The sequence below is a fragment of the Cavia porcellus genome, unplaced genomic scaffold, assembly GCF_034190915.1.
Source record: "Cavia porcellus strain 051 isolate PalLab524CR breed Dunkin Hartley unplaced genomic scaffold, mCavPor4.1 scaffold_30, whole genome shotgun sequence".
In the NCBI taxonomy this organism is placed as follows: domain Eukaryota; kingdom Metazoa; phylum Chordata; class Mammalia; order Rodentia; family Caviidae; genus Cavia; species Cavia porcellus.
The window spans coordinates 44011963-44036874 of record NW_026947513.1 but is presented as its reverse complement, the minus strand read 5'-3'; the positions used below and the strand labels follow the sequence as shown (position 1 = coordinate 44036874).

General features: G+C 37.5%; 1 long non-coding RNA gene and 1 pseudogene across 1 annotated transcript; one reads left to right on the top strand and one right to left on the bottom strand.

Annotated features, from left to right (window-relative positions):
- The window catches only part of LOC100724446 (UDP-glucuronosyltransferase 2B17-like), a 52138-nt pseudogene that overhangs the window by 525 nt on the left and 26701 nt on the right, over positions 1-24912 (bottom strand).
- LOC134474105 (uncharacterized) lies at positions 13539-23136 on the top strand. The gene is made up of 2 exons (XR_010044714.1): positions 13539-13959; positions 22152-23136. It is a non-coding gene; the product is annotated as an uncharacterized LOC134474105 (long non-coding RNA).

Sequence of the window (24912 nt, the reverse complement as noted above, 5' to 3'; positions counted from 1 at the left end):
CTGAGAATCAGAAAAAATGAGGAGAAGTGAAAATAGGGGATTGATATCTGTTTCCAAGCCTCATCCTCAGCACTGGCTTCTTCATCTTCACCCCAACTACTAGAAGATTTACTGCATCCTAAACACCATCTACTGGGGACAAAACCTCCAACACTTTGCCTTTTAAAAGACATAAAGATCTAAATATATTTTATTTCTGTTAAAATAATTTAGAGGAGCAAAAATTTTCATGTATAGTATATCAAAGCCATAACCTCATTTGTGCACTCATTATTTCTTTTTCCTTTGCTAATGAGTACCAAATTTCACTTGTCATGAACTTGCTTACATCACTGGATTACATACCAGGGATTCATTACTTTCTATATTCATCTTGTAATCACAGTGTAAGAATCACATAATGTTTTGAATACAAAATGTGCATTCTATTACTAATCTTTTGCACATTCTTATAGGAAATCAGAAGCAATTAATACTTTCCAAGTATTTACCACACAAATTATAGCTCAGAGTATTCTTTAAATTTCCAATTGTAGCCTGAAGACATTGGTTTACATAAAAGATTACTGTATTACTTTTATGACTTTCACTGAGCCTGAAAGAACTCTCTGAATCTAGTAACTGGCATCCTGCAAATCAATTTATGTTCAATATTTTATTTAAATATTTAGCTGGCTCACTGTCCTAATCAATCTTCACTTAATCTGTGGATGATTGTTTTCTCTGGAATGATAAAAAAAACTTCCACTTACAGAATGACTAGCTTCAGTACATTTTCTACATTCTGTAACATTCTAATGAAAACAATTCAAACTTGGTTTGAGAAAATTTCAAAAGTGTACAAAAGCATAACAAGAATAGGATTAATTCATATTTACCATTTCTGAAAATTAGCCCGAGACTCAATTTCTCAGTGTATAAATAAAGTAGTCAGACACCAAAAAATCTTGCAATGCAAACTTAGTTACACAGAAGTGAGCACTATACTGTTACGATGAGGTAGCAAGCAGACAGAGAGGCAGCAACTGCCTTCTTGTCCATCCTAACCTATGAAAAGGAGTTGATAATTTTCCTCTTTGGCGGAATGCAAGGTTGACTATTCCAATTTGGACTAGATGATATAATCAAAAACTTGATAAAAAAAACTACCTATGATCAGTACAAATTCAAAATATGATTTGTTTTCTGATATTTTAGGTGACAGTTCAGAGGTTTTTTTCTACTCTTAAATGAAACATATTCATCTATTGAGATTTCCAATAATAAATAGTACATAATTACCTGTCAATAGAGAGATAAATTCTACATAACCATAGAAAGAATATGATTTTGCATGTTTCTTTTTCTTTTTTTTAATTAACATTTTTGAGGACATTTTATGTATTCTCCTAAGATATATTTGTTAAGGGTTTCTGGTGAAGAATATGGAAGCTTTTAATACTAAGAACTTGTTGAATATTTTGGGAAATATTACCACTGGTTCAAATGTGTAAATTGATGTTTGAAGAATTACACGCTTCAGCGTCATAGAACAATCAAGGTAAATCCCCCTCAAAATAAGAATTTTTCTAAATAGGTATTATTTTTGCATTACTAATTCTTTGTTGTTATAAAATACTTTTAATTTTTTCATGAATTTATCTTCATAAAATTTTCCACTTCATTCAAATTATGAAATGGGTTGGCATTTTATTGCTCATATAACTCAGTTATAAGCTTTTTATTTTTTCATGTTCCTTATCCATGTTTGCACATTTCTGCCCATATTGACTTTTGTCCTCTAGTGTGATGTTTACATAAATGTTCATTGTCTTGTGGACACCACAAGTCTGGCAGATAAGCTTCATGAAATTTAATTTATTTTTTATGTTTTTGATATGATATCATTTTAGATTCTACTATACTCTTTCACTGATCAATTCCCTATAAAATGTAACAATTATTGAAGTCTTTGAATAATTTTCCTTTAATTACATTTTAAGGACTGTTACAGCAACTTTTTCATTTTTAAAATTTCAATTTATTTTGTATTTTAGGCACTGACATCACACTCAGAATTTCATACTATATGGCAACCAGTGGGCGATGAGCTATATACCTGAAAAATAAATTTCAAATATTTGTTTTTCATAGAATATATTTTGTCTTAAAGTTATTGTCTATAATGTTATCTAGGTTTTCAGAGACATGGACAAATTTGTTAATAAACTTATGCCTTCACATGCAACATTCAAGAGAATATGAAAGCTGCTTGATTTCATTTACACCATTTCAACAAATACTGATAAATTCTGTATTCCACGAAAGGATATCAGTGATGTTCAATGACAGGAAGTTTAGTAAATTCATATTTCCATGTAAAATTTTGTGGAAATTATAGCAAAGTCTCTTGAGAGAAAAAAAGAAAAGTACAGAAAATAGAAGGAACTCTCATCTGAATTATGACTAAATATAAAGACATAGGAATGATCATTTCAAACCATCCACTCCAAACTCATTGAATATCAGAGTAATTTCTATAAGGTAACTGAAGATTGGGTACATTTCAAAAGTTATCCACAGTACTATTTGCATGTCACTGGGATATAATGAATTTCATTTAGTTCTGTACAGTTGCTTAAAATGAGATGAAATGAATCATTAGAAATTCTTAAAAGATCAGTACCAAAAAACAGTATGTAGTTCCCACATAGCTGATTGTTACAGAAATCAGATTAGAGTGACCGTATTTTTATTTCCATGCACATTGCTGTTAAATGAATTAAGAGGTAAAAGGAGAACAATCTTGATTTTCCTTGGAGAAAATATTGCACTGTGTTGAGGATTGATGCTTGCTAGTCATGAGCATTATTTGTCTTCCAAAGTTGCTGAGCAAAATATATATAGCTGGAATAAAATATTAGTGGCTGAAAGAGGACTATTGTCATCCCTGATTGCCAATTGTAGTTTGTTTCTTATGCCTTGCTGTTTAATGCTTGTCATGAACTGATTCTCCTCTTTGATGCTACCTCCTCCTCATGTGATCCTACCATCTCTCCCTGTTTTAGAGCCAACCAGTCATAGACAAAAATATCTATACACTGTGAGTCTCATAAAAATTTCCCCTTTAACTTTGAATGTTGTACAGTTTGTCTCAGAAATGTGAAATGAATTAGTTCAGATAATGCATAGAGTGAAAAGACCATTGAAAAAGTCAATGTAACACTCAGTACCAAATACATAAAGTTTGGAATGCAGTTCAGTTTAATAGTTTAAGAAGATCATAAATGATTCAACTATTTTTATCTTATGCAGACACATATACACATTTGTAAACTTTCACATTGACATGTATTTAGCAGAAGAAACAACACAGAGCAACATACCCAGAAAGATTTGCAAATAAGAAACAATATCTAGTATCATGAGTGTATGAAGGAATTCAAAGAGCAAGGGCTTATAAGAACTATAGTATGGAGACGTTGTTGGGGATTCAAAAGTGACAAAAGGCTAACATTAGGGAACAAACTTTACTGCATCTGTAAGTGCAGTGTCTTACTGCTTTAAATAAATAAAATAAATTGTAATACAACTAGTGATCTGTGTATAGTACAGCAGATGCAAACCTACTATTCTCAAGACAAGATCACCACTGCCCTAATTAACAACTGCTAAAGTTTAATTGATAAGTACATGGAGAAACAATCAGTCACATGAAGTGGAAATATTTGTGCTCAAAGATTTAGCTAGAGGTAAATAATAATTGGGATACACAAATAAGCACCAACTAAATATTTTAAGATAAAAACATCAGTGAAACAATAGAATTAGGTGAGTTGAGAAAGATAACTATAAAGGAAACTTTTAGAAGGATATTGATATCAGAAATAGATTCACTGATTTTATGAAATACAGTTGACTATATGAAGCAAAATTGAAGAGTAAGAGAACAAAGGGAATTAACAGAAAAATTAGTGAATTTTCTGTTTTTCTGAGTGACAACAAGCCCCTATCATAGTTGCTTAACTGGTACAGAAATTGCTAAGGTACTAATTGAAAGTGTGGTTTGTTAATAATATATACTAGAGCTTCCCTTAATTCCTGATTTATATCTACAGCTCTCCTGTTTCTACGTGTTTCTGGACATAATCACTGATATTATATTTTATGAAAACTTGTTAATTAATTTGATGAGTTTGTCTCAAGAATAAATTCAACCATGAATTGTTCCAACTATAGGAACTTCAGGTGCTATGAATAATCCATCTCTACCATTGATCACTGTTTTAGAAGTCGTGTTTAATTCTTATCACTTTGCATGATCTTTTTTGATTTTACTTTTTACCAATAAGTCTAAACGAATTCCAGGTCCAAGTACAGTGAATTACTCTGTTGCCCAGATTTGTGTTTTAGCAATCACAACTTTTACAATTTTAAATTTTTCTTTACCAAGGTAGAGGCAACAGAAGAATTCTACAAGAGAATATAAGTACACTATGTTGATAGAAAACCTGAATAAATCATAAACTTCTATTATTGTTATCCAGAAAATTGCAAAACAATTTAGCATCTCAATCAAGGTATGCTTTGATGTACTTGATTATGAGAATAATCACCATCATCCACAGACCAATCATCAATAAATTTCTACATTAGTACTGATTTACTGGGACTGCACGCAAAGTTGATTTTTAAGTGACAAAGAAGCCAAATAGAAGAGATTCCTTCTAACCAAACTGAAGTAGTTATTGACGTACCCAAATTCAAACTCTAAAATGTCAACTCTACTTTTGTATTCTACAACAAGAAAGTTACAGTCAATTGAGGTTCTATCATGAGGGTGATTCACGGGAGGCATCAGTGAACTTCGAGGCATGGTCAGGTCAGCAAGAGGAGCACCATGCATCGTACAATAGTGAATTCAGGTCCCTCGCCCCTATGCCTGGGCAGGTTATGTCTGAATCTCCATGAATTTGAAAGTCTTAGTATGGGCACTTTCACAGTATTACTGTTACATGCTGGCTGGTGGCAGTACATAGACCAGACTGGAGCTCTTATGGCTATCTTTGTCTGAAATAGGACTTTTTGGTAAAAATAAAGAAAGTCACTGCATCTAGGTTCATGGAATATTTCAACATTTAGTCTTAACAATTTAAATACATGTGCATCAAATACCACCACATTAAACATCATAAAATATACAACATTAGACAAAAGATCAGATCAACACTATAAAAATTCAATGACAATGGCAATCTACTGCCCCACTATCATAAAAGTAAAGGTCAGTTAGGCAAACAAAAAAAAAAAAAGAAAGAAAGGAAAGAAAAACTTGTGTTTAGTCTAACCTTCAAAGTCATGCACATAGTAGAGATCTACAGATTAGATATTTATGAAAACAGTGCAAATTGTTCTCAGCAGCATGGTGGATTTATTTCCAAAATGGATCACAGTCTACTGCATAACACATAGGTAAGAAATTGAAAAAGTATTGAAATTATTCCATGCACAGAATCAAACCAAAGTGAAGGGAAACAAAAATCATTGACTAAAGATGTCGCAGAATCTATGCAGACACAGTAAAATTAAATAATACTCCCCAGAATAATGAATGGGTAGAGATGAAATTAAAGAAAAATTTAACCTCTGCAATCATAAGACTATGCAGGAGAGATAAAGAAAATATAGAACACAAATAAAGAAGTCTAACTGATATGTTTACAGTAGTAAATTGCCATATTTCAATATCAAAATGAGGCCGGGTTTTAGTTCAGCAGCAGAAGCACCTGCATGGTAGGCACAAGGTCCTGAGTTCCAAATCTTGGACAAAAAAAAGTAAAGAAAATAAAAGAAAATCACAGTGTACTCAAAAAATAACCAGATTCAAATCCTGTATTTTGAGGTCTGGGATAGCAAACAAAAACAAAATCCAAACCCAATGCTTATATAAAGAGATATAGTACAAATGTGTATAGGCCACAAAGAAAAATAATTTATAAACATCAGAGCACATTAATGTCATTGCAGCTAAGAATCAATACAAAGAATTCATGAATTGAAGAGTTGTTTCTTTGAAATACTTAATATGATAATCAATTTATTTTAAAAAGCTAGCAAAGATAAGATAATCATACAATTAGAAATGAAAGGAGTGACATCCCAAACATTCTGCCCAAACCCTGAAGACTATTGGTAGCTACTATGAGAACCTATATTCTTCATAATGTAAAACTGTGAAAAACAGTCAGAATTCTTTAATGAATATGAAATATAAAAGTTTAATGAAAGAGATACGCAAATTCTAAATTTTCAGAATCAGTCAGTAATAAAATAAAAAAAAAAACTACCAAATAAGTAAGTTCTTGCTTTTAAGACATTCACTTTGAGCTCTTTAGATGTACCACCAATACCTCTCAACCACTTCCTGAAAAATGAAAAAGAAAGAAATATTTCCAAATGAATTTGTGGAAGCAAGAAATACTATAACTCCAAAACCAGAAAAGGTCCTAAATGAATAAGGAAAACTACTTTCTAAACTCTTTAATGAACACAGAGGCAAAGATCTTCAGTAAGATTCCAACAGATAAATTGAAGCAAAGTATCACAAAGATCATACAGCATGACCAAGGAAAATTTACTTCAGAGATGCAGAAATGGTTTACTGTACTTCCCCAGGTACTAGAATTAAGGAAAAACTACATGCTCCCCAGATAATAGAATCAAGGAAATAATATATATTCATTTTGATACATTCAGAAAAAGCATCTAAAATATTCAGTATCCATTCAAGGGAAAACTTTCAAGAAAGTAAGAATAGAAGATCCTTATTTTAATCTTGTAATTTTGTACCAGAAATCTATCTAATGACCATGCACTTAGTCACTGAGCTAAATCTTCAGCTGTTTTAGCTTAATTTTGTAAATTTATCTGTTACAAAGTAATGGTCACCTTCATATGTATTTGCAAAAATCTGGAAATTTTCCCTCTCGATTCAGGATACATGGATGTTTATGCTTATAACTTTTATTCCATATAGTTCTCAAAAGACTTACTAAATTAATTGGACAAGAAAAAGACAAAAGACAGCATAGATACAGAGCAAAGAAATGAAACTACCATTATTTGTAGATGCCGTGGTCTTCCTCATAATAGACTCACAAAACTATAACAAAAATGAGAATTACCACACAACTCAATAGTGTACCAGTGTAGAAAGCCAACACACCAAAATTAATAGTGTTCTTTTACACCAACAGCAAACTTGTGGAGAGGAAAAAGTACAAAAATATACTTTTCACAACAGTATTTAAAAAAAAAAGAAACAAAGTAATGGAGGAAAAAACAAAGATAATGATATTCCACTACAATGAAGCAATTACAATAATGCTTTGAAAAAGATTAAAGAATACAGCAGAAAATGAAAAGATGTTGCTTTTCTGGAAAAGACAAAATCAATACACCTAAAATGGCCATTCTATCAAAACAATTATATAGCTTAAATGCTATACCACACATAACATCATTCACTTTATCAATAATAAAACTGGAGAAAGCAAATCTAAAAATTCACATAGAAATAGAAGACACCTAACAGTGTAGACAATTAGCAGTAAAAGGAATTCTGGGAAACAAGGGCATAAAATGGCTTCACATTCCTGAACAGAGATCAATACAGAATTGGATTGTTTTAAAAATTGTGGGCCCAAAACCTGAGAAAGACCCAACTAAAAAAGAGAACTATAGACCTATCTCCCTAATGAACACAGATGCAAACATCCTCAATAAAATATTGGCAAATAGGATGCAGCATCATCAAGAAGATTATACACCATGACCAAGTGGGATTCATCCCAGGAATGCAAGGATGGTTCAAAATACGTAAATCAATAAATGTAATCCACCATATCAATAAAGCCAAAACTAAGAATCACATGATCATTTTTATAGATGCAGAAAAAGCCTTTGATAAGGTCCAACATTTATTCATGATAAGAACTTTACAGAAAATTGGAATAGATGGTCTTTACCTCAAAATAATAAAGGCCATTTATGACAAACCAACAGCCAGCATCATACTAAATGGCCAAAAATTGAAAGCCTTTACTTTAAAATCAGGCACAAGACAAGGATGTCCTTTATCACCACTCCTGTTTAATATAGTACTGGAAGTACTAGCCAGAGAAATTAGGCAAGAGAGAGAAATAAAAGAGGTAAAGATAGGAAAAGAAGAAGTTAAATTACCATTGTTTGCAGATGACATGATACTTTACATAGAAGACCCCCTAAAGTCCATTGAAAGACTCTTAGATATAAATATAAATTCAGTAATGTAGCTGGATACAAAACCAATACTCAGAAATCAATAGCATTCCTATACATGAACAACAAATTCACAGATAGGAAAATAAGAGAACGGCACTCTTCACATTAGCAAGCACAAAAATGAAATATTTAGGAATTACTCTTATGAAAAAGTGAAAGACTTATATAGTGAAAATTATAATACACTGAAAAAAGAAATTGAAGATGATCTCAGAAAAAGGAAAGACATCCCTTGCTCATAGATAGGAAGAACAAACATTGTGAAAATGGCCATTCTCCCAAAACTGTTATATAGATTCAATGCAATCCAAATAAAAATACTGTCAACATACCTTATAGATCTAGAGAAATCACTCCTAAATTTCATCTGGAACCAGAAGAGACCTAGAATAGCAAAGGCAATTCTATGCAGCAAAGACAAAGCAGGAGGCATCACAATACCTGACTTGAAGTTATACTACAAAGCAACAGTAGTAAAATCAACATGGTATTGGAATCAAAACAAAGCCGAAGATCAATGGAATAGATTAGAAGATACAACCACAACTACAAACACACTCAACCACCTTATCTTTGATAAAGGAGCCAAGCAGGTTCACTGGAAGAACGACAGTCTCTTTAATAAATGGTGCTGGAAAAACTGGCTCTCCATTTGCCTAAAACTAAAGCTAGACCCATGTCTATCACCATGTACTAAATTAAAATCTAATTGGGTCAAAGATCTGAATATTAAAACAGAAATACTAAATCTTTTGGAAGACAAATTGGGTAGAAACCTTGAAGACATAGGAGTAGGTAGAGAATTCATGAACAGGACTCGAACTGCACAGGAAATACTTCCCAGAATCAATAAATGGGACCACTTCTTATTAAAAAGTTTCTGCACGTCAAAAGAAATTTCCAGCATAGTGTAAAGAAAACCCACAAACTGGGAAAAGATTTTAGTAAACTCTCTCTCAGACAAAGGACTCTTGTCTAAAACATATAAAGAATTAAAAAAACTCAGACCCCCAAAATTCAAAGATCCAATCCAAAAATGGGCATCTGAGATGAATACGCACTTCTCAGATGAAGAAATGCAAATGGCAAATAAATACATGAAAAAATGTTCATCATCATTGGTCATTAGAGAAATGCAAATTAAAACCACACTGAGATTCCTTCTCACTCCGGAAAGAATGACCAGGATCAAGAAAACCAACAACAACAAATGCTGGAGAGGCTGTGGGGAAAAGAGAACTCTCCTGTACTGTTGGTGGGAGTGTAGACTGGTGCAGCCTTTGTGGAGGTCAGCCTGGAGATTTCTCAAAAAGCTGGGATTGGAAGTCCTATTTATTCCAGCTATTCCACTTCTAGGCATATTCCCAGAAGAACTGAAAGCATCATACCACTGTGATATATGTGCACCTATGTTTATAGCAGCACAATTTGTAATCGCCAGATCTTGGAAACAACCCAAGTGTCCATCAACTGAGGAATGGATAAAAATTTTTGGTATTTCTATACAATGGAGTATTATTCAGCTATAAAGAAGGATCACATTGAGATATTTATCAATAAATGGGCACAGCTTGAGACCATACTCATAAGTGAAATAAGTCAATCTCGCATGTGTGAATACCGAATAGTTTCCCTAATGTAAGTAATGATTCAAATATATAAAAATATGTGGTAATCATGATTCCCCATTATGTGGCCTTGAAGCCTTATAAAGTTTTCACTTATTAATTGGAAAGTCTTTATTCTGGGCTTCTTGATATGGAAATATTTGAAGCTATAGTATACGAAGTTTTATTCAACTATTTCAAGGAAAAAGACAGACACTATGGTAACTACTATTAAGTCGGGTTATTTGGTGGTGAAGTGCTAGGTTGCTGAAACAGTCATGCTTTGACCTGTATTATTATATTGTTATATCCTGTTTTATCTCAATCTCTCCCTTATTCTTTAAAAAATTTTTTTAGTTATTTCTTATGTTTGTTTTAATTAAGGGGAAACATTTTAAAAATTAGCAGGATATATAATGGTAACTTTTGTGATTTCCTATTAACTTGTTTTGAAGTTCTGTAATACTCCCATGATCTTGTTTTGACTGATTAGACTCTGTTCCATTCTGTATGATAGTATCAAGTTTGAGGGTATAGGCAACTACTTTGAAGGCAATAAGATTCACTAAGATGCCCATTCTGGTGTGACTTATTGTCTCTTTGGAAGTCCTGTAATGTTTACAATGCTTAAGTTTTATTGTTCTTGTTCTCTACTGTTTTGTTCAACTTTATAATATCTAATGAGATAGACAATTCTTTTTAAGGAAACAAGAGACATTGTTGATAACCATTGTTGATAACCTTGTACTCTGTTTTACATCATGTGCTTTGTCTCTCCTTGGTTTTGACTGACAGCTTTGTTTTGCCATATTTGACTTTATTCTCTCCCTCCCCCCAAACAAAGTAGTAAGAACGAAGGAGTAATAAAATGCAAAATGTGTAAATTTTGTTGTAAAAAAGAGAGGGAAAAAAAGAACTCTAAAGGATACAACAGCAAGTGTGTTTAGGGGTGTTAAATAGCTGACCATATTAATATTTTTGGTTGGATCATTGAACACAACTGTTTGCAGTCTCACTGTTTGAATGTCCACTTTGTATTCTTTGCTACTGTGATTTGAGCAACTATTTCTAAGATGATAATATGCAATCTATTAACTGGTGATTTCTTACTGTTTTTTTTTTTTTTTTTTGCAGTTCTGTATTACTTGTACCCTAACACTGCTTTGTTTTGTTTTGTGTTTTTCTCTTTTTCCTTTTAAATAAAATTTTTAAAAAAGTAAAAATAAAAATTGTGGACCCGTCACACAGAAGAGAAGGTAGAAACACAACTACAGACACAGTTACACGACCTGCACAAAGAAGCCAAATTTTCTTTGGAGAAAAACAGACTGATGAACAAATTGCACTGCAAAAAAATGGCCCAACATGCTTAAATTTGAACTTTTTCCCATAACTGATACCATACATAATAATACAAAGAATGAGACTAAAATTTCAGCATTAAAACAAAAACACTTAATATGCTGGCAGACAAAAATGCATAAACATTCAAAACATAAGCTGCATACAAAGAATTTCTAAATAAAGTTTCCATTGTGCAAGAAATAATACCAAGAATCCACAAATAGGATCATATTATATTTAAATATGCTTCATGACAAAGAACCCATCAACCAAGTGAATACTAAATCTATAGAATGGGAAAACATAATGGCCAGTTGTTGTTAGACAAAGAGTAACATCCAGAATATATGAAAAACACAGAAGAAATTAAACTCGCTATTTAAAGAATCAATTCTAAAATGAATTATCATTTTTGAGTTGGAGAAACACTAACAGCCAATAAATACATGAAAAAATTTACAGTATCACTTTAGACAGTATCTATCCACTGTCACTCCAATACAACACAGACCACTTTAAAACCTTCCCCATATTATGCATTTTAATGTGGCTTCAGATGCAGTGTTAAAGGTCCAGAAGTCTCAGAAACACATCTAAATGTGAGAATTTCCAATAAATTTTGATAATTTTCTTAACAAATGAAACAAAATTCTATGTATGTTTTCAATCTGTTATTGTAGTAGATAGCCAGCCTCCATACTGAGCTTTCGCCCTCAAAAGTTCTAGTGTTATTTTTTCCTACAGCCTTTCCTTTGATACTCACGAACTTCTAAAGGTCTTTGTAGCCTGCAGGGGCATGGCTGGTCAGACCTGAAGCCCAGAGTAGTTTTTTCAGTTGGTTTCGAAATAAACCTGTCATGTTGAATTCTTACCTCTGCTTCTTTTAATTTTTCCCTAACAACCCACATTTCAGAAATGCAAATTAGAGCAACAACAGCATTCTCTTTCACCCATGGAAGAATGACTACCACCAGCAAGTCCACCAATAGCAAAGTTAGTGAGGCTGTGAAGAAAAAGGAACCACTCTTCTTTGTTGGTTCGAGTGTAAAGGGATACAAGCACTGTAGAAATCAGAATTAAGAGTCCTTAAATACTACAATTGTAATTTACATTTTATATGGCTATTAACCTTTATGTACCTTGCCACAAGAGTTAGAAATATTAAGCCACAATGATGTATGAATTCCCATGTTTACAGCAGCACAATTAATAGTAGCTAAGTCCTGAAAATGGTGTATGTCCCCATTCCTGGAGGAATAATTTCAAAGAAATATACTGTTGCTAAGAATGGAGTAACACCTTAAAGAAAGATAAATATGAAACAGTAGTAGGAATTTGGATGTAATTTGAGATCATAATGTTGAGGGATGTAGATTAAATACATAAGCTTGAACATTGCATGGCTTGCGTTCTAAGAAATGTTTATTTGGATAATAGAGAGAAAACAGAAAATTTGTTGTTTTCTAACTATATTTCTGCTGACTTTCTTATTTAATCACTATGTTTTGAGAGATCATTTTGCATGATTCTATTACTTTGGATATATTTAAGATTTTTATTGGTTTTATGGTTATGGTCTATTTTGCATAAAAAAAGGAAAATCATTATCAGAATAGTAAAGTCTACAGAAATACAAGATGAGTGGTTTTCAACATTTAGATGACAGGCATTCAGTGTTGATACTACTAGGTGGATTGTGTTTTTTGGGGGGGATAAATAAGATAACCTAAGTTTAACTAAAGACATTGTTGTGCATCATTGCCATCACAACTTACATTGTAATATTCTAAACAACCAAGGTGTAATTTTAACCTAATTGAAAGAAAAACCAAAGAATTCTTTGAACATTTAGAAAGACTCAAAGTTATGTGTCTATTTCAATAATTTAATAATTGTGAAGTAGAGAAGGTCAATAAATTCACTTAATTTTCAGAGAATATCTTACGAAGGAATGAAAACTAGGTTGATATTTGTCTAACCTAGTGAACATAGTCCCAGTATTTCTCAAAGTAATCTTCATACATTCTGTTTTTCTCTCCTTAGTGATTACACATGCAGTTTAATTAAAGAAAACCATTGTCTCCCCCCAGCTACTCCAAAGCAGCCCATTGCTGCCTGTGTTATGCCTTGTGAGCTAAAAGTGGGGGCAGCAACTTCAAACCAATGAGTGTAGGGAGCCGAGTGACAGGCATTGCTGCCTCCATGCCTCTGTCTATGGGCACTGCGTCTGCCTACATTAACCATAATCCTCTCCTGTTTACGACACGTATCCGGATGTGATGGTGACCCTGTTTTATTCATCTGTTTAACCTCTTCCTGTCCCAGCTCCCCCCCTTAGCCTATAAAAGGTGTGATCATTTTCTGAATAAACCAAAGGCTTGATTGGATTATCTCGACTTGCCTTCATCTCTTTTGTCTCCCCCATGTCTTTTATTTAATCCCCGTTCCCCCTCCAGGAGTTCTAGATATGTTGATCTGCAGGCTGGATCAACTGGCACCCAGCGTGGGAGCTCCTGGCACAGAGGAGTTAACGAGGAAGCCGTTTGAGAGACAGCCGGCTTAAACTGAAAATGAAAGCAAATTGAACAGGAGACCTTGGCCGAGGAGTGAGTAAACTGAATCAAGGATTAAAGCTTAAAGCTTCAGGACATTAAATTAAGTACCGAGACCTGCACAGATGACTACCCAACGTCCTGCCCAAGTCATGGTGAGTGAACGGCAACCCCATTTCCCTTCCCGGACATGGGTCAAGTATTGAACGAACATGAAGTGTTCGTGGGAGGTCTTTTAAGGCACTAAAGACAAGAGGGGTAAGGGTTGCAACAAAAGAATTATTGTAGTATTTTCAATTTATTCATAAGGTTTGCCCTAGAGGGTTCTATAGATACCAAGAGGTGGAAAAGAGTAAGAGATGCTTTAAAAGATTATTATACAGTTTTTGGTCCAGAAAAGGTTCCTGTGACCACCTTTACATATTGGAATTTAATCTCTGAGCTGCTTGCCCAGAGGCATGCAGAGCCTCAGATTGAGGAGACAGTTGCACTAGGTGAGACTGCCCTGCGTGACTCCATTAAATCTACCTCAAAACCATCCTCAGAAAAATCTGAAGCCTCTGATTTCTCAGATGCAGAGGATGATAGCCTGTTAGAGGTCCTCATACATGGTGATCTGCCACCACTTCCACCTGTTGACATGATCAGCAGGTCCCAGGATGGCAGCCCGCCACTCCCTGTGCCTCCATGGCCAATTGGGGATTCATATAAGCCTTTAGACCCCAGCCTTTCTGATTCTCAGGAGGTCAACTGGGAACAACCAACACAAGCCTCTACATAGCACCCTAACCCTGTTGCAGCACCGGCCGCTATTAGGCCGTCGCCTGACTATGATGATGCACTCAGCATCTGCACTCAACCTTCTAGCACATTAGTGGGATTAGAGCAAAGAAAAACGGATCTTTTAAAACAGATACAGCTAGAAAAAGAATGCCAAAATCTTTCAATTCAATTGCAGGCCCTCTGAGCTACACAGTTTTATAGTGTCCCTGAGATGGAGCCTGCCTCCAGCACGCCTTGTAGTGCACTTAACATGGTGCCTGCCTCTGGCAGCCAGCCTAAAATGGCTTTCCCAGTCACAGAGGCCTTTACTCCCCCATGGGATGTTGAAGAGGGCACTGAACCACAAGCTATTAGGATACACACACCTTTCACTGTGGCAGCCTTAAAAGAGTTAAAGGCCGCAGTCTCTCAATATGACCCGACTGCTACCTACACCATTGCAGTTCTAGATTCTTTGACTCAGGGTTGGATTATTCCTAATGAGTGGAAAGACTTAGCAAAAACCACCCTCTCTGGAGGCAATTATCTATTATGGAGATCTGAATTTTTTGATCAATGCGAGGACATAGCCAGAGAAATGCCACATGGCCAAACCCCTGGACCCTCGCTATGCTTACAGGAACAGGAGATTTTGCCACAAAAGAGACCCAAATGCAGTTCGATTTGGGCCTCTTTGCCCAGATTAATATGGCAGCCATTAGAGCATGGAAACGGCTCCCCTCAGGAGGCGAGCCTACCTTATCTCTCACCCAAATAAAACAAAAGCCTGAAGAGCCCTTTTTGGACTTTGTCAATCACCTCTTACAGGTGGCAGAGCGTCTTTTCGGCTCCACAGAAACAAACTCTGCCCTGGTTAAACAATTGTCTTATGAAAATGCAACCTCAGATTGTCAGGCTGCAATTTGACCACATCGCAAAAAAAGAGGACTTATCCGGTTATATCCGCTTATGTACAGATATCAGGCCAGTTTATCAAGGCCTAGCCATGGCTGCAACACAACAAGGTTGCATAGTTACACAATCCCTTTCTCGTCCTAAAAAAGATGCCATTTGTTTCAAATGTGGCCAAAGTGGCCACACAGCTCATGAGTGCAAAAGAAAAAATCAAAATTAGTCCTCTACAAAAAAACCAGGGCTATGTCCTAGATGTAAGCAAGGAGACCACTGGGCTAATGAGTGCAAATCCAAAAGAGATGTTCATGGTAACCCTCTTCCTCCACAGGGAAACAGGTTATGGGGCTGGCCCCAGGCCCCGAATTCCGGACAAACCTGTGGGGCTCCAAGGTTTGTCCCAGCAAAAAACCATCCATTTCAGACCTCTTCAAGGCAACCCCAGGGAGTTGCGGGGTTGGACCTCTGTTCCACCTCCAACACAGTATTAACCCCTGACATGGGTGTTCAGATCATGCCCTCAGGAATCTATGGGCTCCCTCCCCCCAGGACTTTTGGACTTATTATTGGACGCATTAGCACTATGCTTAAAGGATTACAAGTTCTACCAGGAATAGTAGATAGTGATTACACAGGAGAAATAAAAGTCATGGTTTCTCCCCTTGTTGGTGTCATACCAGTTAGGACAGGGCAACGCCTTGCTCAATTGCTGCTATTGCTGTTGGGTCAAACATCTAATAAATCCATAACTCCTTATAGGGGGAACTCCTTTCCTGGAGCTTCTGATGTATATTGGGCCCAACGTATCTCCAAACAAAAGCCCCTCATGACTCTATCTTTAGATAGAAAAAGTTTCTCAGGCCTCATTGATACAGGCGCAGATGTTTCCATTATCAAAAAGGAGGAGTGGCCTACTGCCTGGCCTTTAGAAACAACCTTAACTCACCTCCAAGGGATTGGACACTCAAAAAATCCACAACGCAGTTCCAAACAACTGGTTTGGAGAGATCAAGAAGGTAATCAGGGACACTTACAACCTTATGTCATAGAGAGTCTGCCTCTTAATTTATGGGGTAGGGACCTACTCTCCCAAATGGGATTAATTATGGGAAGCCCTAATAATGTTGTCACAATGCAAATGCTTAATAAGGGCTACCTGCCAAAACAGAGCTTAGGAAAAAATAACATGGGCATTACTGATCCCATCATTCCCATCCCTAACAATGCTAAAGTTGAGTTAGGCCATTTTTCTTAGGGGCCATTGACACTCCTGCGATCCATGCTAAACAAATTACATGGCTGTCAGTAGAGCCGGTATGGGTCAATCAGTGGCCTTACCTCTGAAAAGTTTGCAGCCGCACAGCAGCTTGTGCAGGACTGGTTAGATGCAGGCCACATTGTCCCTAGTAATTGCCCTTGGAACACACCTATCTTTGTTATCTGGAAAAGGTCAGGGAAATGGAGGCTGCTAAAGACCTTAGGGCAATAAATAAGACAATGGTCTTAATGGGGCCCCTACAGCCAGGCCTCCCCTCACCCAGTGGCATTCCCTTGGGATTTTTTAAAAATTGTCATAGATCTTAAAGATTGCTTTTTCTCTATTCCTTTACATCCAAAGGACCAAAAGCGTATTGCCTTAAGTCTCCCATCAATTAATTTTAAAGCCCCTATGCAGAGATTTCAAAGGCGAGTTTTGCCGCAAGGTATGGCTAATTCCCCCACACTATGCCAGTCTTTTGTAGCCACTGCAATACAACCAGTCAGAGATCATTGGCCACATATCTATATTATTCATTATATGGACAATATCCTCTTGGCAGGAGATGATCAAAACCAAACTCTAAGGTGCTACCAGGACTTACAGGTTGCCTTACAAGAGGCTGGACTTCAAATAGCCCCTGATAAAGTACAGCTTACTGCTCCATATACATACTTGGGTTTTCAACTATGTTAGATGGCTCACAACAACCAGAGTAGTCTTTTTTTGTGTAGACTGGTTCTGACAAGGTTGGGGGAACTCACATCAGAGCAGTTACTTTCTCGGCTGGCCTCTCTGATGTGATTGCTACTCTTTGAGCAGCCTGATCTGCCAAATTGTTTCCTCAGGTGAATAGCAGCAATCTGCTGACAGCCAGAATGCTTCCAGCAAATCTAGGATCTGTGGAGTCCTCTTTTTTTTTTTTTTAATCTTAGCTCTGGCCAAGGTTAAGAGACCTTGCTCTTAATAGATGGCTCTATGTATATGTATAGTAGCAAAAGCATATCTACTATCAGTATAGATGTTTACCCTCTTTCCTGTGGCTAGTTTTAGTACCTCAGTCAAAGCATTGACCTCCGCCTTTTGGTCAGAGATGCCAGGCTCTAACCGCTTAACCCAGAGTACCTCCTTTTGGTGGTCACTGTTGCCCCGGCCACTCATCTGCCTCTGCTGTTCTGGATGAAGCTGCTTCCATCTGTGAAATTTCTCAGGTCATTGTCAGGCATAAGGGTGGCCGGGTTTAAAGCTGAAGAAGTCTTGAAAACTACCAATTCTGGGTCTAGGAGCAGGGCCTAATAGTGTGAGATTTTAGCATTTACATTTTCGGGAGGGGTTTTGATAAGAGTCTCTAAACTGTGGTAGGTCACTACTGAAATCTTCTGTTTCTTAGCCTCTTTTAAGTAGCATTATCACAGTGGCCAGAATTTTTAGGCATGGAGGCCACCCTCTTGTTACTGGATTGAGCCTTTTGGAAAGATAGGATATAGGCCTCTTTCAAGAGCCAATGTCCTGGGTTAGGACTCCTTTGGCAATGCCCCTGAGTTTATCTATGAACAAAGTGAATGGCTTGGTAACATCAGGGAGTCCCAGGGCTGGGGCCTCTGTTAAGGCCCACTTGAGCTGCTGCAAGATCCATTTACATTTATAAGTCCAGTTTAGTGAGTTTTTCCCTTAAGGGAGCCATATAGAGGGTGAGCTGTTTCAGTAAAATTTAGAATCCACAGCCTGGAGTATCCCACAGCTTCCAGAAATTCGCGCACCTATTTCTTAGTTTCTGGGAATGGGATCTGCAATATAGCCTGGGCTCCTTTTTAGACAAAGCCCTCCTTTTTTTTTTTGCACTTTGTAGCCCAGATAAGCCACAGCCTGACAGCACGATCAGGCCTTTTTAGCTGCGACTTTATAGCCTAATTGCCCCAAAGTCCTTAACAGTTTCTCAGTTGCCTCTCAATAAGCTTACAAGATTTGGGGGGGGGGGGGAGTCAAGGCTATTAACAAGTCATTCACAAACTGGAGGAGCACTATCTCAGGGTGTTTTTTCTTCCTAAATTTTAAAAGATCTCTTGTGTTATCTCTATCACCTGGCCGAGGGGCATTTTCTCAAAAACTCTCAAACCTTTGTAAACTTTTTTCTAACATGTGGGGCCGATTGAGTTGCAAAGAGAACAACTGGTGTTGCTGCGGAAACCCCCTTACCTCTGGATGTCCAATTGGGGTGGGACAAAGGGAAAACATGGTTTTGACATTCTGGATTAGAGAGCAGGCTTTTTTTGGATGGCACATCACCTTTTGTCCCAGGGTGCCACGTGGCAGGCCATCATTTTACTGAAATTACATAATAACAAAAAGAAGCTTTTTCATAGGTGACAAAATTGTGCCATATAATCTCCCAGATGTTCACAGCACATGTGAGAACTTATATCTTAACTCTATTATCATCTATAATCTCATATTAATGGAAAAACTTTGCAGCAAAGGTTGAGAATCTTATAAATAAATCTACCAAAACTGATCTAATACTGTCAAATTTTGAACACAAGTACTTCTTGTCAAACCTGCTGTTTTCAGTATTATAACAAAGACAAATAAAATTTACATCATCTCGAGCTTTCTATAACTTACAATATACCTGCAAGTTTTATCTTCTTTCATATTCTGGCACAGCCAGACATTTTTACTTGAAGACAAACCACTTTCTTTGTCCCTCCTTTTTACTATCACCAGTCAATTACCTTTTCTCTCGCTTCTCAGACAACATTAAAACTCACAACAAAACCCTTGAAGTCACCTTCTAGTAGTCTAAATCATATTTAACTATTTTATGTCTTTTTACCACATTAAAATGCTGGGGTTTTTTTTGTTTTTGTTATTGTTTTAAAAAACTATAAACTTTTAACTGGCTCAATTACAGTATGACCTTGTTTTCACTTGGTAAAGCTGATATGATTTTTAAAAACCATAAATATACACATATATGTGCACATATGTTTACTTTTTAACCAGAAAGAAAAATACTCCTTTTAAAAGGCATGCCAAGGTTGCAAGCAATCAGTTGAAGACTTACATATTAAACAAGGCACCACAACATTAAAGACACAAGCAAAGGTTGTTTCTTGCGCAGTTTTGAGCTAAAGAAAATTATTTTTCTTATCATGAACCTTGAATCTAGTAAGTCATATGGATCCTGCAACAGAAATGGGCAACAAGCCCCTAAGTTAGTAACAAGTTTAAACAGGCAACCAAGGAGGAGAATGGCCAATACTGTAGGGAGGGCATTTTTCCCTCAGCTGTACCACCATTAATCATGTCCTTTTTAATCTGGAGAGAAAGATTGTGAGCTCGCTCTCAAACCTTGGGCCAATGGTCCATGGTAAGGGAGAGAGGAGATGAAGTTGTCTGTCCCATCTTATCCTGGAGAAAAAGAGAATAATAACAATGAACAGGGAAGACACAGACAAACACAAAAAGTTTACATTTCAGAACACAGCTCACAAGCCGGCATCACGCACACACATACCAAAACCACCAGGTGGAAACGAATTGGCAAAATATTCCACCGTGAACGTAGCCATGTAATGGCTACAACTAACGGCAGGAGCGACCTGCCCAACTCAGCAGGAGCGATCTACCTACACGAACGTAGCCGTGTAATGGCTACAACTAAAGGCAGGAGCGACCTGCCCAACTCAGCAGGAGTGACCTGCCTACGCGAACCGGTGAGCCACCGATGAACATTCCTCAGGGGAACCTTGGGGCGTCCCCCAAGAGAAACAAACTGCCTTTGAAATCAGAACCAAAGAAAATGAACGGTTCAGGGCAGTAAAAGAAAGGGGAGAAAATAAGCGATCGATCAAAATGAAAGTAAACAAAAACCAGCCGTACTACTTACCCTAGAGAGGTGCCGTTGGGGTCTCCCTCTGCGAGGAGGTCTGATCTCAGTTTGATCTCGCTGGGGCCTCCAAAATGTAACACCGGTGTCGCAAGGAAGACTCTAAGGGCCTTGCTCTCATGTAAGAACAAAGGGGTTTTTATTATTCCACGTACACGTGTCCTCCAAACAGGTGGAAAAAGAGAACCCTGAGTTGGGGCAAGGCTGGTGTTTTTAAGGGGGAAAAACTGCAATGTAAGCATTTATTACAGAAGCCAATCATTACAGTTAGTGCGGAGCGGTGGGCATCTTATCTATCTGCTATTGGTCAGTTCATAAGGGGTGACCAGCGGGTCAGAGTTAATTAACTATCTTTGTTCTGCACAACTTGTCTTTAAGACACCTGGTTTCTGTAGGCTCGAGTCTGACATATTTTACAACCCTGATTAGTGTAATGGCAGGCTCTATCTCTGAGTTCCCTGGCACAGCACATCCCGAGAACATCATAGCCACAGATGGTTTTTTTTTTTTTTTTTCTTCCTTCAGGGCTGAGTTAGGACTGAGTCACGAGGCCCAGTGCTGTTTCTAGCTGAGAAACAGCATCTTGTTTTTAACCTTTAAATTTCTGGTTCTTCAGTTGCTGTACGAGCACAGGTTTTTATGGCTCAGGACTCCAAGGTGTCTAAGGCCCAACAAGCCCATCAGCTACACCACCTCAGTGCTCACACCCTCCTCCTCCTCTACAAAATTACCCATGAGCAAGCCAGACAAATTGTAAAAAATTGCCCATCTTGTGCTATCCACTTACCTGTTCAACACCTAGGAGTCAACCCTAGAGGTTTAATTCCTAACACCTTATGGCAAATGGATGTTACCCATTTCAATGAGTTTGGCAATCTAAAATATGTACATGTCATTATTGACACATATAGTGGCTTCATTTTTGCAACTCTCCAGACTGGAGAAGCTGGTAACACATTATAGCCCATATGCTGTCAGCCTTCTCAGTTCTGGGATGTCCTCAACAGCTTAAGACTGATAATGGCCCTGGCTATACCAGTACCTCCTTTGCTCAATTTTGTAAGAGCCTTAATATCCTCCACACCACAGGTATACCTTATAATCCTCAGGCATTGTTGAACGTGCGCATCATTCTCTTAAATTCACCATAGATAAAATAAAAAGCTAGACATGGTACTCCACCCAGGGGTCCCCTAGAAATGTCCTTTCACATGCTCTTTTTATTTTAAATTTTCTGACCCTGGATGCTTCAGGCTGCTCTGCAGCATCTCGGTTTTGGCATACTCAGACTCAAACACGGTTTGCATCTGTTTTATGGAGAGACCCACTAACCAATGTGTGGAATGGCCCTGACCCAGTCCTTATCTGGGGACGAGGTTCAGTGTGTTTTTACTCTCAACAAGATAGAGAAGCTAGATGGCTACCTGAATGCCTCATAAAGCAAGTAGACAGTTCTTCAAAGACCCCATGTAACACCCAGGAATAATGTTATTTCATGAGGCCCAATCCCCTGTGTTCTCTTACAGGTGACACATCTCCCTGGAGCCTTATGCTGCTTAGTCAGCCTTCTTGAGCCACACCACACCCATGATGAATTTTGACCCCTGCCAAACAGACTACAACTGCTGACAGCCATGTACAGAACCCCATGACTGTGGAAGAGGCTCCTCTTGGTCTGGAGGAACATACACCACCCAAATAGACTGCATCCAGTGTTATGCAAGGCATGCTCCAAGACATAGGAGAATGACTTCATACAGAGACTCCAACAAATGGCTGTCAACCCCTTCTCCTTGATTTGGGGGGGGGAGTTTTTCCCTTACCTAGTGCCCCTTTTGGGTCCACTAGCTGCCCTATTGCTTCTCATTTCTGTGAATCCTTGTATTTTTCAGAGGATTATGATGTTCATTAATAACCGGATAGACGCATTTATGGCAAAGCCCATTCAGGTACACTATCATCCAGCTGATAGTGTACCTGAATGGGTACACTATCATCAGCTGGAGATGGCAGATCAACAAACCTACCAGGAAGGAATTCCCATAGTGGCCCATATGATGATGCGGCCTAACTTCCCTGGGGCAATGGACAGGCAGTCAGAGACGGGCAACTAGGACATGCATGTTAATTCCAATGGCCACCTAAGACAGGCACAGGACCACCTGCTGTTCTGCAAGCCCATGACAGGTAAGGCCTGGTTGGGTTCATGCAATGAGGTCCTTGACCTAAGACAGATGCTGTCCTCACAGGGCCTGCCATACTCTTAATTAAATAATATAAAAAGGGAGGAGATGTAGGGAGCTGAGTGACAGGCATTGCTGCCTCCATGCCTCTCTCTATGGGCACTGCGTCTGCCTACATTAACCATAATCCTCTCCTGTTTACGTCATGTATCCGGATGTGACGGTGACCCTGTTGTATTAAACTGTTTAACCTCTTCCTGTCCCAGCTCCCACCCTTAGCCTATAAAAGGTGTGATCATTTTCTGAATAAACCAAAGGCTTGATTGGATTATCTCAACTTGCCTTCATCTATTTTGTCTCCCCCATGTCTTTTATTTAATCCTCGTTTACCCTTCCAGGAGTTCTGGATATGTTGATCTGCAGGCCGGATCAAATGAGGAAGCTTTGGTGTGTTGTTCTGAGACTGGCCCTGCATAGTATTCTAAATCACTGGTGGACTCAACAGAGGGCCCCTCTTGGCCTCATTGGGCCCAATCCCGTAACTGCTCTTGATCTATGGCCAACTGCATTCAGCCTTGTGAGTCTAAAAGTCATGCAGTGATTTCTACTCCAGGAGAAAGCTTTGGCATCTAGCTGAGGGACTGGTAGGGCTCTGCTCAGTGTCCTACATTACTAGAGGACACACTGAAATGTCTCTGTGGGCATACTTGAGCCCCATCCTGTGACTCTTCAGTGGTCAACAGCAGCCTGCATTTTCCTTCATGACCAAAAGGGTGCACGGTGATTTCCATCCCACAGGAAAGCTGTAGTATATCACCCCAAGACTGGTAAGGCCCTGTCCAGTGTCACACATCACTGGAGGACACATCAGAATGTTCCTCTGGGCTTTATTGGGGCCATATCCAGCAATACCCAAGTGGACTACAGCTTCGTAAATTGGCTTGTGAGCTGAAAAGGTATGCAGTGATTTCCACCCCACCAGGAGGCCTTGACGCACTGCTCTGAGACTGGGAGGACCCGAGACAGTGACCACAAGTGACAGGAAGCCACATGGCAAAGTCTGTCTAAGGATCTCCACTCAACTGGGGAAACTCCTTTTAATAGAGATAGGTATTCCCAACCCAAGAAATGACTGAGACCTTGCCTTTAGTTTCATTAAAGGAATATAGTTAATGACAAAAAAGAAAATAGCACCAAATCTAGTCTCAAACTACAAGCCCACACAAAGCAGGCCTATAAGATATGGATATAGGAGAAAATGTAAGACACACACAAGAAACTCCTGAAATGATAGCAACTGAAGTAAAGAAACAACTCTGGGAAGCTATGAAAAAAGTCAAGTCAGAAATTACCTTCCGAGCAAAAGAACAAAAATGATAAATGTAATTAAAGAGATACTGAATACATCTAAAGAAGAAATAGGTAAAAATTTTGAGAAACAATGCCAAAAGATGGAAAGCTTGAATGATCAATATAAGAAACAAAGCAAATGCATGAAATAGATTCAAAATAATATTCAAGAAATCAAAAATTCCATCAAAAGTTGACAAAACTGCCTCAGTCAAAGTGAAGATAGGCTTTTATGGCCTAAAGATAAGATTACAGCTAGTACAAAGATACAAAGAAAAATAATGTAAGATCTATAGTTATAAACAAAAAACATGACAAAACAATTGGTGTCAAGAACTAACTACAGAAGTAATATCTGAACATTTCCCAAACCTGAGAATAAACATGAGATACAGATAAGTTAAACGTGTAGAATAACAAATAGCCATAACCAATAAAACTACAGCAACATATAATAATAGCCAACATCCCAGTAAGGCAACATAAGAAGAGAATATTAAAAGCTGTTAGGGAAAAGAAATAAATCACCTATAAGAGAAAGCCTATCAGAAGACAGGAGATTTTCAATACAAAGAATGAAGTCAGAAAGAGCATAGAGAGAAGCATTTCAGGTCCTAACAGAAAATTACTTACAACCTACACTAATGTACCTTGCAAAACTGCCCTTCAAAATTTCTGAGAAATAAGACACTTCCATGACAAAGAAGAGCTGAAGATCTTCATGATCCTCAAACCAACCATGCAAAGAATACTG